This window comes from Chinchilla lanigera, unplaced genomic scaffold, assembly GCF_000276665.1.
Source record: "Chinchilla lanigera isolate Chin_1 unplaced genomic scaffold, ChiLan1.0 scaffold00013, whole genome shotgun sequence".
Lineage (NCBI taxonomy): Eukaryota > Metazoa > Chordata > Mammalia > Rodentia > Chinchillidae > Chinchilla > Chinchilla lanigera.
Genome location: NW_004955414.1, coordinates 9,309,890 through 9,324,295, shown reverse-complemented (window position 1 = coordinate 9,324,295; position 14,406 = coordinate 9,309,890). Strand labels below are relative to the sequence as shown.

Sequence of the window (14,406 nt, the reverse complement as noted above, 5' to 3'; positions counted from 1 at the left end):
AAAAAAAACCACATAGCAAAATTTTATTATTTATCTTAATTAGGTTAAACTTCTTAAGAAATATTTAAAGCATATGTAATTTCTTTACCTGATAGTTATCTGATTGGATCTTTGTTCAAAGTATTCAGTGTTTTCATTTACCCTTAATTGTACATCTAGAAATTCACTGCAGCTGGCTGTTGTTGCAACGTATAAAATTTAGGCATTTATCCATTTAACATTTTTTACTTCTTTTCTCTCATCATTTTTCTCCAAATTTATTTATTTTTTATGCTGTCTTGGGCCATCATAATTTTATTAGTTAACAGAGTTAAGAACCTGCTTTATATATTTTGCTTCTATAAGCATTCATTCATTCACTAACAAAGGGTTATAAACATCTGTTATATAACAAACTTCATGGCATATAATGTTATTAGGCATTAGGGCTATACCAGTAAGATTGTAAAGATTAACAAGACAAATTTTTCTATATTCAGCCCAAGGCCTCTCATATAGTAATAAATACTCAGTAAATACTGTATTGTTCTTAAATGTAATTCTCAATAAGTGGAAACTGCTGCTGCTACTCCTATTTTACTGTTTGCCCTTCTTTAATGACTGCAAATCATTATCCCAATTATTTGGTAATGGAAATGATTTAGTAATTCTTTAGGTATCAAGAAATATTCATTCTGTAGCCCAGGTCTGCTGGCAGGCATTCTGTACGCTTTGTTTTCCCCCATCTGTAAAATGTAAAATCTTTAAAATGTAAATGTTAACTTGTTTTACTTGTCTTACACACTTGCTGAATGCAAGGTCAGACAAGTTAATGTTAATACTGGTTATTTTCTACTCTTGATTTCTTTTTTTATTTTTCTCTTGATTTCTTATACTTAAGAATAATATTTATGTGAAAATGCAAAACTTATTTTTATCAATGTTTGCTCATGTGACTCCTTAATAGCTGCAGTATTTTTGTACAATAATATTACAATAACCAACTTTGATATTTAAAGAATAAGTGAATGGTTTAAATTTGAGAATAAGTGTTTTGTTTTCCAAAAAGAAAGATTTCATGTAATCTGAGTCAGAGGAGCCCATTGATACAAAAGCTTGAGTAGCTTTATGTTAATATCACTTTTTTTTGTGGCTTAACAATGACCACCAGTATCTGCCTTCTGCAAATCTGGGGAAAACTTTTTTTTTTCCTAACTGTAGTAAGAGGCCAACAATGCCACCCAACTACAAGTTTGCCAATTAAAATGAATCAAAGGAAAGACTGGTTAAAGAAGAAAGCTACCTTTCGAAATACTGTGTACTTTGCAACGCTACATGGTATCTGTCTTGCATTGATTATTCATTTGTTTTTCCACAGAATCTATACTGAGTGTGATTTATGGTGTTGGACACTGTGGTAGGCCATGAAGATATGGATATAAAATACAGTCATGTCCTCAGGTTGCTGTCAGTTGAACTGTAATAAATACTGTGATAGTGGGAAGTACAGGCTGCCATGAGAATGCATACAATAGGCTTGTACTACCCTGATGCAGGCAACCCTGGGAGGCTTTACTTTGGAGGGATAAACAGAAGGTAGTTTAATTAGGTGGGTGTGAGGGATGAGGTGTGGGACGTTTTGCACAGAAGGTAATGGTACTTGCAGAAGCTGGGAGGTATGTGTGAGAGCGTCTGGTGCGTTTGGGTACAGAGAGAATGGCTGAAACTGTGGGTTGATGGTAGACTCAAAAAATGAGGTTGGAAAAGTTGGTTCTCCTCTTAGGGTTCCCTTTACTGTCTCCATGGGTAGGAGGAGTCACTGAAGCCCAGCAGCCTGGGGAGTGGTGGGCTGTGCTGCTCAGCCCTTCTCTTTAGGCTTTTCTCTTAGTAGTCAGGAGCATGTACTTCACCTAGATATCCCATCCTACAGCCAACCTGGGTGATCTTAGAGATTCCCCCCTTTCCTGACCAGGGTAACTTTTTGCCTAACAGAGACTGTAGCTCTAATTCAAGATGTTGAACAGACAGGCTTCCTCGTTGTGCTGGTTGGCTAACTTGTACCCTGAGGAGCCTACCTGGAAAGTAGAGTTTTGAGATTGCAACTTTGGAACCCAATTTCTGCATTGTGTTATAGCAAAGCTAGAAAATCTCACCCAAACTTCATCATGGTTGGTGTCCGTCCCATCCCTCTAAGACAGGACATGTCTCCCCTATTTTTGCTTGATACATAGGTGTCGCTTTAGATCTTTCTGGAGCTTGTTCGTATATAATAGCTTGTTTGAGCTATGCACTAACTTCATGACCTGTAGGGTATCATTGCTACTCTTTCATAGATGGGAAAACAGATTAAGAAAGCTAAAGTGACTTGTCCTAGGTTCCAGTGCAAGTGGTGGGACTCAGGGTTAAACATGCTGCACGTTATGTGAAGAAATCACCTCTGTACCTTCCGCTGTTGATTTTCACTGAGCACTAGACGTAAATCGTGAACTCATATGTACTCTTAGGGGAACGTGATCTTTTATTACCCAAGAAGCTATTTTGCATCTTTTTTTATTTGTTCTAGAAAAAAGAAATTCAGGGATGGCAAATAGTTTTCAACTACATCAGCTTGCTTTAGTTGGCAATGACTACCTGGAAACAAAGCAATGAAGCTTGTGAGGCCATACCTGGTACAGCAGGAAAGAATACCATAATGACTGGTGATGCACGTCATGCATTTAGGAGAGGCAAAGGCCAGTGTGTGTACCGTTTCTGGCTAATGCCTACCTGGATCACCTACTCTTAGGTGCTTATAGTCCTGCACCAGTCATGACGTTTCTGCTTCATCCCTAACATCCATTTTGCTCATTTCCTTTGATTCATTTCTCTCCCTGCTGGAGCTGTTCATACCTCTTTACTAGCAGCGTCAGTTTACTGAGCATGTGCTGGGTGATAGGCGCCTTACTTACATTATTTCCAATCCTCACAGTAATACTTGAGGTAGGTAGGCACAAAAACAAGATTTAGAGAAATTGAGTAACTTTTCCAGGCACATGCAACGATAAGGTGGAATTTGGTCCCTAAACTACATGGCAATCTGCATTTTTATTGTGAGTAATGAATAACTGTATACTGTTTGCTTTGAGCCTCACAGCAGCGCTGTAAAGTAGTCCTCTGAGTTTGCAGTAGAGAGAGCTTGAGGCTTGTCTAGAGAAGCTAACTATTTATTTATTTATTTATTTGTTTTGTTTGGTTGTTTGTCTTTTTGAGACAGGGTCTTGCTATGGAGTGCGAGCTGGCCGTGAGCTCACTTTGTAGCCCAGGCTGGTCTCAAACTTGTGATGATCCTCCTGCCTCCGCCTCCCGAGTGCTGGGATTACAGGTGTGCGCCACCATGCCTGGCTGAGAAGCTATTTAGTGACAGAAGTGCAGCTCCTAACTCCTACTGCCCACCTTTTCCACCTGTTACCTGGACTCTGGGGAGGACCTCTGAACCCACAAGGGAGACCATAGGGGCCATTGATTGATTTTGTTCCTGCCAGCTTTTCCCGTTTTTAGTTCTTACTATTGAAAAGGTATTTTAATTGTAAGCTCATTCTTTTCTAGCTTGTTTCTTTAAAATATTTATGCAGGTGAAATTCACATAAAATAAACTACTTTAAAGCAATTCACTAACAGTTAGTACTACATTCACAGTATTGTACTATAGCACCTCTAATGCTAAAATATTTTGATTACTCCAAAGTAAAATCCCTTACCTGTTAAGCAGGTTTTCCCTTTTTTCTTTTCTCCATATATCCTGGCTAATACCACCCTAATTCTATCTCTATGAATTTATCTGTTCTGTATATTTTATGTAAATTGGGCCATATAACACATGACATTTTATATATGGCTTCTTTCACTTAGCGTATATTTTAAGTGCTTATCTGTGTTGTAGCATGTATCAGTATTTCATTCCTTTCTTTTCCTGTGTAACATGTATCACAATTTGTTTATCCAGCCCCTTACTGATTGACATTTGGGCTGCTTCTACCTTTTGGCTACAATGAACTGGGCTGCTGTGAACATGTGTGTATACATATTGGTTGAGTGTCTCTTTTCAGTTCTTCAGGTATTTATTTAGGTGTGACATTGCAGGGCAATATGGTAATTTCATGCTTAACTTTTTTTTTTTTTCCTTTTTTGAAACATAAGGCCTCTCTATGTAGCTCAGGCTGGCCTTGAACTTATGATACCACCCACTTTGCCCAAACCTGCAGCACCAGGCTGGCCTCAAACTTGCAGCAGTTCTCCTGCCTCAGGCTTCCAAGTGCTGGGATAATAGGCATGTGCCTGACTATGTTTTTGAGGAAAGGCCCACTTTCTATTTGATTCTCTTGGAGATAGATGTACACGTTAGTAATAAAGAAAACCAGTCTTTGCTTAGTTGTATAATATCTGTGTTTTCAGCTCTATTTTAGAAACTTTTAAACCAGGTTTGCAATTATAGTTACCTCCCTATGGCAAACCCTGAAATAGGGGCTTAAAGAAATAGAAGCTGTGTCTCATCACATGCATGCTAGTGCCAAGGAGAGTGCTAGGCACTTTTAGGACTTTAGCTCTAATCTCCAGCACAACACTGCCTAGCAGAAATAATCATCCCCATTTTACAGATGCATCAGTTAAAGCCTGCAAGGATGAAGAACTTGTTCAGCACCACACAGCTTCTAGTGGTGGGATTTGAAACTTTGGCTATCTGACCCCAAAGAACATCTTGCCGTTATACCATGCAGCCTTCCTCAGGAGCTTTCTATGCTGCTATTATCAGCTATGTTGTCAAGCTTTTGTGAGAAGTGACAAGCGTTTGTTGTAGAGTTTTTCACAATAAGAAGCATAGCATTTATCAGGGTTTTGATTGGCAAGTGAGTAAATCATGGAAGGGGAATATAAAATAGCAAGTATATGATGGTGGGTCAGGAAATCCAAAGGTAATACTGCAACAGGGCCTCAGGGAAGACTGGAAATGGGACTTGGAATGTTTCTGGGAACCAGAACTCCATCTCTTGTCCTACATCTTTCTGTGTCTGTTGCCTTATTTCTTTATGTTGTTTTTTTCTGATACTCTGGGGTACAAAGAGCTGTGCCATGGCATCTGTATTTACATATCTCCCCTGTATAAGAGAGCAGCCAGCTGAGTCTGGAATCACTTAGTTCCAATTCTAGATTGTTAGGGAAGGGACTCTGGTTGGCTCCATTTGGATTGGTCACTCTAATTTGACTGACAGCTGGCTATGTGGCAGAGCCACATTATATAGCCTGAGACTATGTAATAGGAAGTGGATGGAGAATTCCACGTGAAAGGGATAATGTTTGCTTGTGGAAGACCTGCAGATGACAAAGGATAGTCTCTCTAGCTTTTATTATTACATGTGCAAACCATGAGCAAGAAAATTAGCAATGGCCGAATTAATACTTGAAGCTGTTCTAGGTGAGGGTAGAGGGAGGATGTTTGTGAGTCACCAGAAGTAGCCCAGGGTAGAGGACCTCTGGATAGTACGAGAGTATCTTGAATGTGGCACTTCATCTGGAAGTGGTACTTTTCCCTCTAGAGGCCTGAGGGAGACATAGAACACCGTGTAGTTCCACAAAAGCTACAGAGATGCCAGCAAGACTGTGAACCTCTCTGAGCTTTATGTGATCTTTGATTGGTGTATTAGGAATTCCAGGCACTAGAACAAAAGAATATTTATCTAGTGACCCAGTCGGCAATTAAGCCATGAACTTAGAACAACTACAGATGGAAAGATAAAAATTTTCCAAACTAGAAGGTAGTTATTAAAGGCTGATGTGCAGAACAGGGACCCTGTGGGGGGCTTAGAGAAGGATCTTAATGCAAAATCAGGAGACCAGTGAAGACCTTCTGGGCAGGGATGGGGTGGAAATGTGTCTGTAGACATACAGTACTTAGGCAAGGATCAAAGGGTTGCACTACTGCTGATTATATCCTCCTACCCTACTGTGATGGTTACATTTGGTTTTATGTACACATATACTTCAATGACTTTTATAGTTGCTTGTATTGAGCTCATTCCATAGCTTGACTTCATTTTTTCCTCAACTTTTTGCAGCCATTGTAAGGTTCCAAACTTCAGATTTTCCAGAATGAGCAGATCGGTTCTACAGTTTGTCACACAAAACGCCAAGTCTGAGTATAGCTTTATTCAGTATTCGAGGCCTCGATAGAGACACTATTTATATTGTTACCTCAAATAGATGCCGAAATGCAATATGGTTTCTGATAGAATAGCCAGCTCTTGAGTTCATGGATGCGTACAGAAGGTCTTAGTCCTCCTGGTTTAGGTTATCCAGACATTTGCCTTGGTTTATCTTTAAGCTTAGCAGCATGTTACAGAAGAGAAATTTCAGAATTTCTCTCCCTCTGGGAAGGTAGGCACTGGAAGACATTTATATCTGGCTTTAAAATATGAGGTCTGGGCCCTGGAACAAAAGCAGGTTCTTCACAGAAAGTTCCAACAAGGAGGAGCGAATCTTGGAGCCAGTTTTCCCTTTGCCTACGAAATGATCAAACTATAATTATCGCATTTAAGGGGTAATTGTTCCAACTGTAGAGGAATGGGATGCTCCAGCCCTTTCTCTTCTGCTGACACAAATAGAATTGCTATGAAGGTGGAGTGGCACTTCCAGAACAGCTTGCTTTGAGCTGGTTCTTTTTATAGTGAAGTAGGGTCAGACAAAGGTGCTCTGTGGGCAGGCCCTTTTGGGCCTGCTGGCTTGCCAACCTCTGGAACTCTGCTTTCCTCATTGCTGGGTCCTTTTGATACCCACCTTCATCCACAAACCTAGACCCCAAAGTAGCACCCACGTTGACTCAAGGGATAGGACTTGACGCAACTGTTGTCAGATCCTGGTGCTTGGACAGGAGGCTTGATGGTTCTCAGATACGCCACATGGCGGGTGAAGTGGAGGGTTTGGCCTGAGACACTCTTACAGAGGCAGGTGAGGATAGCCCTTTCTTTCTTTCTTTCTTTCTTTCTTTCTTTCTTTCTTTCTTTCTTTCTTTCTTTCTTTCTTTCTTTCTTTTTGCTTTTTTCCAGTAATGGGGATCAAACTCACAACCTTGCGCTTGCCAGGCAGGCGCTGTGCCACTGAGCTAAATCCCCAGCCCCAGTCCTTTCATAACAGGGTCACCAGGAGAGGAAGAGAGGAAAAGAGGAAGGAAAATATCACTGAGCAATAACTATGTTTTAGGCACTCTGCAGGGCATTTTATCATGTGGCGTTTTAGTTAGGTAGCAGGAGGCCAGCTAATTCAAATGCAGTGGACTGAAGTGATGTGGTGGTGTTTGGGAGTCAGCCAGGTAAGCAGACCTTTGTGAATATGCTGAGATCCTGAGCTTCAGTCCTTTCTGCCTCTGGTGTAGGAAACAGGGAAAACCCGTCAGAGCAGCAGGATAGAACCAAGGCAGGTGCCAATCCCGAGAGCCTCTTCTGAGCAATTGTGGAGAGGTTAGGCAAAGTGGCGGTAGGGAGGAGCTCAGGAAAGTTCAGGAATTTATTTTCCTTGATCTACTTGTAGCACACTGGGAAGGAGCAGGGACATGAGAACAGCAAGAAATGAAGTAGAAGTAAGACTACTTTGAAGGAATTTGTACAGAGAATTTTGTTTGTTTGTTTGTTTTGGTCTTTTTTTGACACAGGGTCTCCCTATGCAGCTCAGGCTGAACTTGGGCTCACTTTGTAGCCCAGGCTGGTCTCAAACTCACAACGATCCTCCTGTCTCAGTCTCCTGAGTGCTGGGATTACAGGTGTGTGCCACCATACCCAGCTTGTTTTGTTTGTTTGTTTTTTGATCTTTTTTTACACAGAGAATTTTGGAATTTTTTCCAAGATCTCTAGGAGGATAATTGTATTTTTTTTTTTTTTTTTTTTCTTTTTGAGACAGGGTCTCACTATGCAGTTCAGGCTGGCCTTGAGCTCACTTTTTAGCCCAGGCTGGAACTCGCAAAGATCCTCTTGCCTCAGTCTTCTGAGTGCTGGGATTGCAGGCGTGTGCCACCATGACCAGCTTGTATCTTTAAAAAGCTGATTTCATTCAACATCTTTAGCCATCAGGGAATGTGAATCAAAACTGTACTGAGATTCCATCTCACCCCAATCAGAATGGTTATCATCAAGAATACAGAAAAAAAAAAATGCTGGGCAGGCTGCAGTGGGGAAAAGAACCCTTCTACACTGTTGGGAGAATGTAAATTAGCACAGGCATTATGGAAATCAGTCTGGAGGCCCCTCAAAAAACTTAAAATAGAACTACCATGTGATCTGGCTATACCAGTCCTTGCTGTATACCAAAAAGAATTAAAGTTAGCACAGTATAAGGGTACCTACCATACCCATGTTTATTATGGCACAATTTATAATAGCCAAAATATGGAACCAGCTTAGCTGCCCATCAATTGATAAATAGATTTTTAAAATGTGGCATATACACAGTGGTGGAGTCTTATTCAGCTCTAAAGGAGAACAAAGTTGTGTCATTTTTAGGAAAATGAATGAAAGTGGAAATGATGATGTTAAACGAAATAAGGCGGATTCAGAAAGATAAATATTGCATGTTTTTCCCAGTATGTGGAATCTAAAAAAGAAAGGAAAGAAAGAAGAGAGAGTGAGAAAGGAAGAAAGAGATGACATGACAGCAGAAGGGAGACTATGGTTAGACAAGGGGAAGGAAAGAAGGATGAAGGGGAGAAGGCAAAAGGGTGGGTAAAATGAGGATTGGTGTGGGGAAAACAAGTTACGTGCAGGTATGAAAATGCCACATCGAAACCCAATGGTTTGTAAAAGTAGTATGCACTAATGAATATATTTTTAAAAAGATACTATTTTATTTGGAATTTAAATCTCGTCCTAGCTATATGGTGCAAATGGGAAGCGTTAACAGAGTGAACTGTTGGTGGGCGGACGTCTTGCATGCTGGGGAGACGAGGTATTGTCAGGCATTACCTAGGTGCTAGTGACAGGACTGACCTTGTGAACCACTGTGTTCTGTTTGCTCCTGCTCCATCCTCTAGTGCCTCGTGGTCACGTAGTCATAGATGCAGTCTGGCTTCAGGAACCGCTGGTGCAGGGTCTCGAACATAACAGGCCTCTTGCCATTTGTCATTTTTATTCTCTTCTGCCTGCCAGCTGTGCAAGGAATGGAGTAATGGTTGAGACAGTGGGCTCTGGGCCCAGACAACTTCTGTTGTTTACTAGTTGTGTGACACTGAGGGGGTTACTTAGCCTTGCTGTGCCCCAGTCTCCTCATCTGCAAGCAGGGATGATCATATCGTGTACCTCCTGGGGCTGTGGTGAGGACTAGGTGAGTTAATGTGCATGGAGGGCTTGGCATAGTGCCTGCTACATAGGAAGGGCTTGAAAGTGTTAGCTGTTGTTACTGTTCTATTATTCAACTGCAGACTGTTGTTTTCCAGTTGGTAGGAAAGTGGGCTCTTATACCTCTGAAGTATTACAGTTGACTTCCGCCACCAGAGACTGAATTTTCTCTGGTTCCAAGTCCATAAACCTGAAGCAAAAAGGCTCATCGACCACTTTGAATTTGATTTCACTCTTGCCCAACCAACATGATCAAGGGACAAGTGCTATGCTTGCTCTACTTTCATCTTGGGGCCCATATATGGCTCTAAGGACCACTAGGCATCTAGCATCTCATGGGGGGCCTTTCTTTCTTTCTTTCTTCTTGGGGCCCATATATGGCTCTAAGGACCACTAGGCATCTAGCATCTCATGGGGGGGAGTCAGGGTCCCAACTCCTGAGGTGACAGGTGCTCTGAGGGAGGCACTCTCCAAGTCCTGTTCACATTGCTGGGACACTTGTGGAGGCCTTTGGGACCTTATTTTAGCTTGGGGTTTACAAGGGAAATAATATAGGGCATATAATTTATGGGATTATTTATAATATTCATCCAAAGAGTCATATACAAAGAGAGTGCAGGAAATCTGTCCACACACTGAAGACCAAAATAATCCATCTGAGGGCCTGGATCCCACAGCAGTGTCCTGCATGAGTCCAGCTGAAGACCTAGAGTCCATAACAATGCCTCCCATGAGTCTAGTTGGAAGCCAAGAGCCCATGACAATGTCTCATGTGGGCCTGTTTCATGGATCTGTGCTGGGAAGGCCCAAAGGTCATTGGTGGAAGCTAGAAAGTCAATCTAGTGAAATGAAGGATCTGTGTTAGCAGGCTGAGGGATCTGCACTGGAGCCAGGAAGTAATGCTCAAAATAAGGACCAGAGCTCCCCCTAAAAGTACCACAGCCATCCTCAGTGACAATGAAGTCCTGAGATCTTCTTTTTTCTTTTCTTTTTTTTTGTCTTTTTGAGACAAGTTCTCGCTATTCCGTTCAGGCTGGCTGTGAGCTCACTTTGTAGCCCAGGCTGGTCTCGAATTTGCAACAATCCTCCTGCCTCAGCCTTCTGAGTACTGGGATTACAGGCGTGCGCCACCATGCCTGGCTATCCCAAGCTCTTCTGATGATGAGAGCAGCTGAGTCCATATCAGGAAAGCTGGCATGACAAGCTTCTCCAGGAGACTAAACAGCACACTGTCGTCCCCTCCGGAGCCAGGAAGCAATGCTCAAAGTAAGGACCAGAGCTTCCCCAAAGTGAACCACAGCCATTCTCAGTGACACCAAGATCCTGAGTTCCTTTGACAGTGAGAACAGCTGTTCATATCAGGAAAGATAGCATGACAAGCTCCTCCATGAGAACCAACAGCCCCAGAAGAACCAACAGCTACCTAATGGCACCCCAAGAGCTTCACTTCTTCTTCTCCAGTCCTCCTTTTTCTGCTGCTGGCAAGAACCCTCAGGTGGGCCTTCCATACCCTCCGCTGTGCTGGTTCCGTTCAGCTGGTGTTACAAGTTGACCACCAGTTGTCAACCCATCACGCACCTCTTCCCTGAAGATATCCTCTCTATCTTTACATGCCCTCCACAGAATTCAGGAAAAACACAATGGAAATAGTGTGACTCTATCAGGCTCCCTCAGTCAATGTGACAAAGAAATATGGAAATAAGGAAGTGAGGCTCCTGGGCGCCCGGCCAGTTCTGTGGCCTGCAAGGTCCAGCTCCTACGTGAGAGCACATGCCTGCATCCTAGCCCCTATCCAGCCCTGCTGTCATCCTGCTTTTTGTCTTTGGCCACCCTCTTTTCCCTTTGATAGGGCCTGGCTTACACCTCCTGATGTTCCTAGATCCTTCTGCTGGAGTTCAGAAACTACATCCCAGACCCTCCCTATCCACTGTTCTCTATAAAGGCAGATTAAAGATAAATGTGGAAATAAGAGGCCCATTATTCTATCTGCATCCTTCATGGCTTCACCGACACCAAACCTCAACCACCTTCTTGCTTCAGTGATATTTTCCTATACAGCAGCCTTACGATAGCTGTGATCCAAATTCTGTCCTCAACTAGAATCCAGATAGGACCATGTCTTGGACTTTTAGCATTGTTAAAAAATGATTGCAAAAATGGAGAATGTTAAATTCTGTAAATGTAAAGGGTCTACTGTATAGATGTGGGGCAAATTAATCTTGTCTATAGTGTGGACGGTATGGTGGTACAGGTGGCAGTTAGCTGAGCCTTGGAGGATGGGTAAGATTTGGATAACCAGGAGAGCAGTGTGAAAGATCAGGGTGAGGAAGGCGCAGGGGGAGAGGACCAGTCCTGTTAGAAGGAAGAAATATATTAGCTTCCAAGTGATCTTCTTGAAACATGAGTATCTCCAGTTTAAAACCTTCAAGTAACGTATCTTCCACTTAAACAATCTCAGCTTTCCTGTCACTGATATATGTAGTAGTTTATTACACAGTTAGTTGCCTCATTCTGCTGTAAACTCCATAACAGCAGGGATTCACATGGCTCAGCTTATGCAAACTGGGCCATGATGAAGAGGGAGGGAGTTTTGAGTTTGGGGAATAGTTTGGAAAGGTACAGAACAAGGCCAAGAGCATCTGAGAGGCTGTAAGGGGTTCATCAGGGCCTCTGTTTAGAAATAACAGAATCCATTGGACGTGGCTGAGCAGAAAGGGCTTTATGAAGAAGCACTGTGGCTCACAGAATCGCTGGGAGGGTTAAGAAAACGGAAACTAAATAAAGGTTCCAAGGACGGCTCCTGCAGTCACCCTGGAGTTGCTGCCTTTGCGCAAGTCAGGAGGGTGCACTGTCAGGCAGCAGCTGCCATGGCGCTTCACTCTGGAACCGAGGCCGTTCAGCTCTCATCTCTGTGAAGTAATCGCTGCCTCATGCTGTGTCTCTTTCCCCACGCAGCTCAGTTTTGAATTTACGTGTCAGACTAATGCATCTGATTAGAGAAACTAAATCACATTCGCAGTGTGGATGACAAGAAGTTTGGAAAATTGTGTTAGCATTGCAGCTTCTGTGTAAAACAGACTGGGCTGAACAAGCCAGTTCCCTGCAGCTGCCACAGGCAGGATGGGCCGAAACCTTTTAGGATGTGGATAATCCGTGAAAAGCCACACTCATTTATTCATACAAAAACACTTCCTTGGGAACTTAACTGTGTTTAGGGCTTGAGCCAGGACAGACAGAGAAGCACTCCTGCCCTTGGAATACTGGCCATGCAGGGGAACCTCACAGATGCTCAGAAGAAAACATCTTGCCTGCCTTGGGACACAACTAACTCCAGACTCTGGGTGAGGCAGTACTTCAAGCAGGAGCAAAGGGGCTCCTCTGCAGCTCCACCACTGGATGAGGAGCAGCACCTGGCAGTGAGTGAAGGAGGTCCTGCCAGACGGGAACCTTATCTTCAAGCAAAAGCCATTGTCTCAGAGATTCTGAGAGCTAGACAGGACTTAGAAGTTAGCTCGTCAGCAGAGCAGCTCCTGGAGCAGGCTGGGGCGGGCAGGTCCTGGAGGTGCACCGTCACTGAACCAAAGGAGGTGCAGGCTGCCAAGTGCCCATGGGGTCCTTGCTGGGCTTTCCATGCGAGGTGTCTGTGAGGGTTTGGTGCTGGTCCAGGAAGTGAGATGTTGAAGCTGCCTCCCAAACCAGGTAAACTGGGGCAAGTTCAAGTCTTCAGCGCTCTGTACACTTTTGAACCCAGAACCCCAGATGAACCGTACTTCGAGGAAGGTGATATTATGTACATTACTGACAAATCATAGGAACTGATGGAAGAGAACCTCCAAAGGCAGGACCTCTCTATATGGCTGAGCAGGCAGAATCTATTGACAATCCATTGGATGAAGCTGCCAAAAGAGGCAACTTGAGCTGGCTGCGGAGTCTGGACAGCCGCGTGGGGGTTAATGGCCTGGACAAAGCCAGAAGCACTGCCTTGTACTGAGCTTGCTATGGGGGTCGCAGAGATGTAGCAGAAGTGCTATATACTCAGCCAAATATTGAACCGAACCAGCAGGACAAGTTGAGGGGCACAGCTTCGAATGCTGCTGCCTGGAAGGGTTACACAGATGTTGCCCAGCTGCTTCTGGCAAAGGTGGTAGAGCAGACTTCTGGAACCAGGAGCAGAAGCTGGCCGTGGGCATGGCCACCGAGGCTGCCCGTGCATCACTCCTGAAAAACAAGCAGGGAACAGATGCAGTTTGGTCATGCAGCAATAAGGAACTTTCTTGATGAAGACTCAGATTAATTTCCTTCTGGAGCTTTGAGACTGAAAACATCTTTTGCTTTTGCCATTGCAAGATCTTGGTGGTTTGGTTTTTTTTGTTTGTTTTTTTGACCAGAGAGTATTGATAACTGTAAAAAAAAAAAAAAAGTCTATATGAATGTGGCAGTGCTGCACCATGGCCGAGGAGGACGTGTGAATGACTGTTTTTTGCCAATAAGTGACTAATACTTGCTGTATAAAGTTCACTTATGTTCACCAGAGTAGAACAAGAAGAGATTATTGCTATTTATCAAAGGAATTTTTAAGATTCTTCTCTTTAAAAGAATATCAGGATGGTTTTTTTAGTTAACGTTCTTTAGCACAAGGATTGGGATATTTTGAATGGACTTTTCAAAGGGAAAATGCTTATTACAATAATAGACCAAGGTTCTTAACAGAAAACTGCCATCTATTTTGACAAAAATAAACATTTTAAGCGACTTGGGAAAAAAAAGAAGTTGGCTTGTCCAACTGTGATGACTCTACAAATTTTCTCCCAGTATCTCTAGAGGGTGATTGCAATTATTTTTAGCTTTATGCAGCTTCTTGGTTTATTTTTTAGTTTTCACGTTCCCATTTTCCAGGTCACTACTCTGTGACAGGTTGTCTCCCAGATAAATATGTGAGCAGGTGGAAGAATAGAAAATTTAGTAACAGTGAGTTTAAAAGTGTTAATGAAATCAGGACACAGAAGAATCATGAGTTTGGTTCTCACAGAAACTCTAATGTGTGAGGTAGTTGAGGCTGTGAGTAATTATGTGA

The 14,406-nt window shown here is 42.8% G+C and overlaps 1 pseudogene; it reads left to right on the top strand.

Annotated features, from left to right (window-relative positions):
- Nucleotides 1-13,006: 13,006 nt before the first annotated feature.
- LOC102025344 lies at nucleotides 13,007-13,626 on the top strand (annotated as a pseudogene).
- The last annotated feature ends 780 nt before the right edge of the window (nucleotides 13,627-14,406 follow it).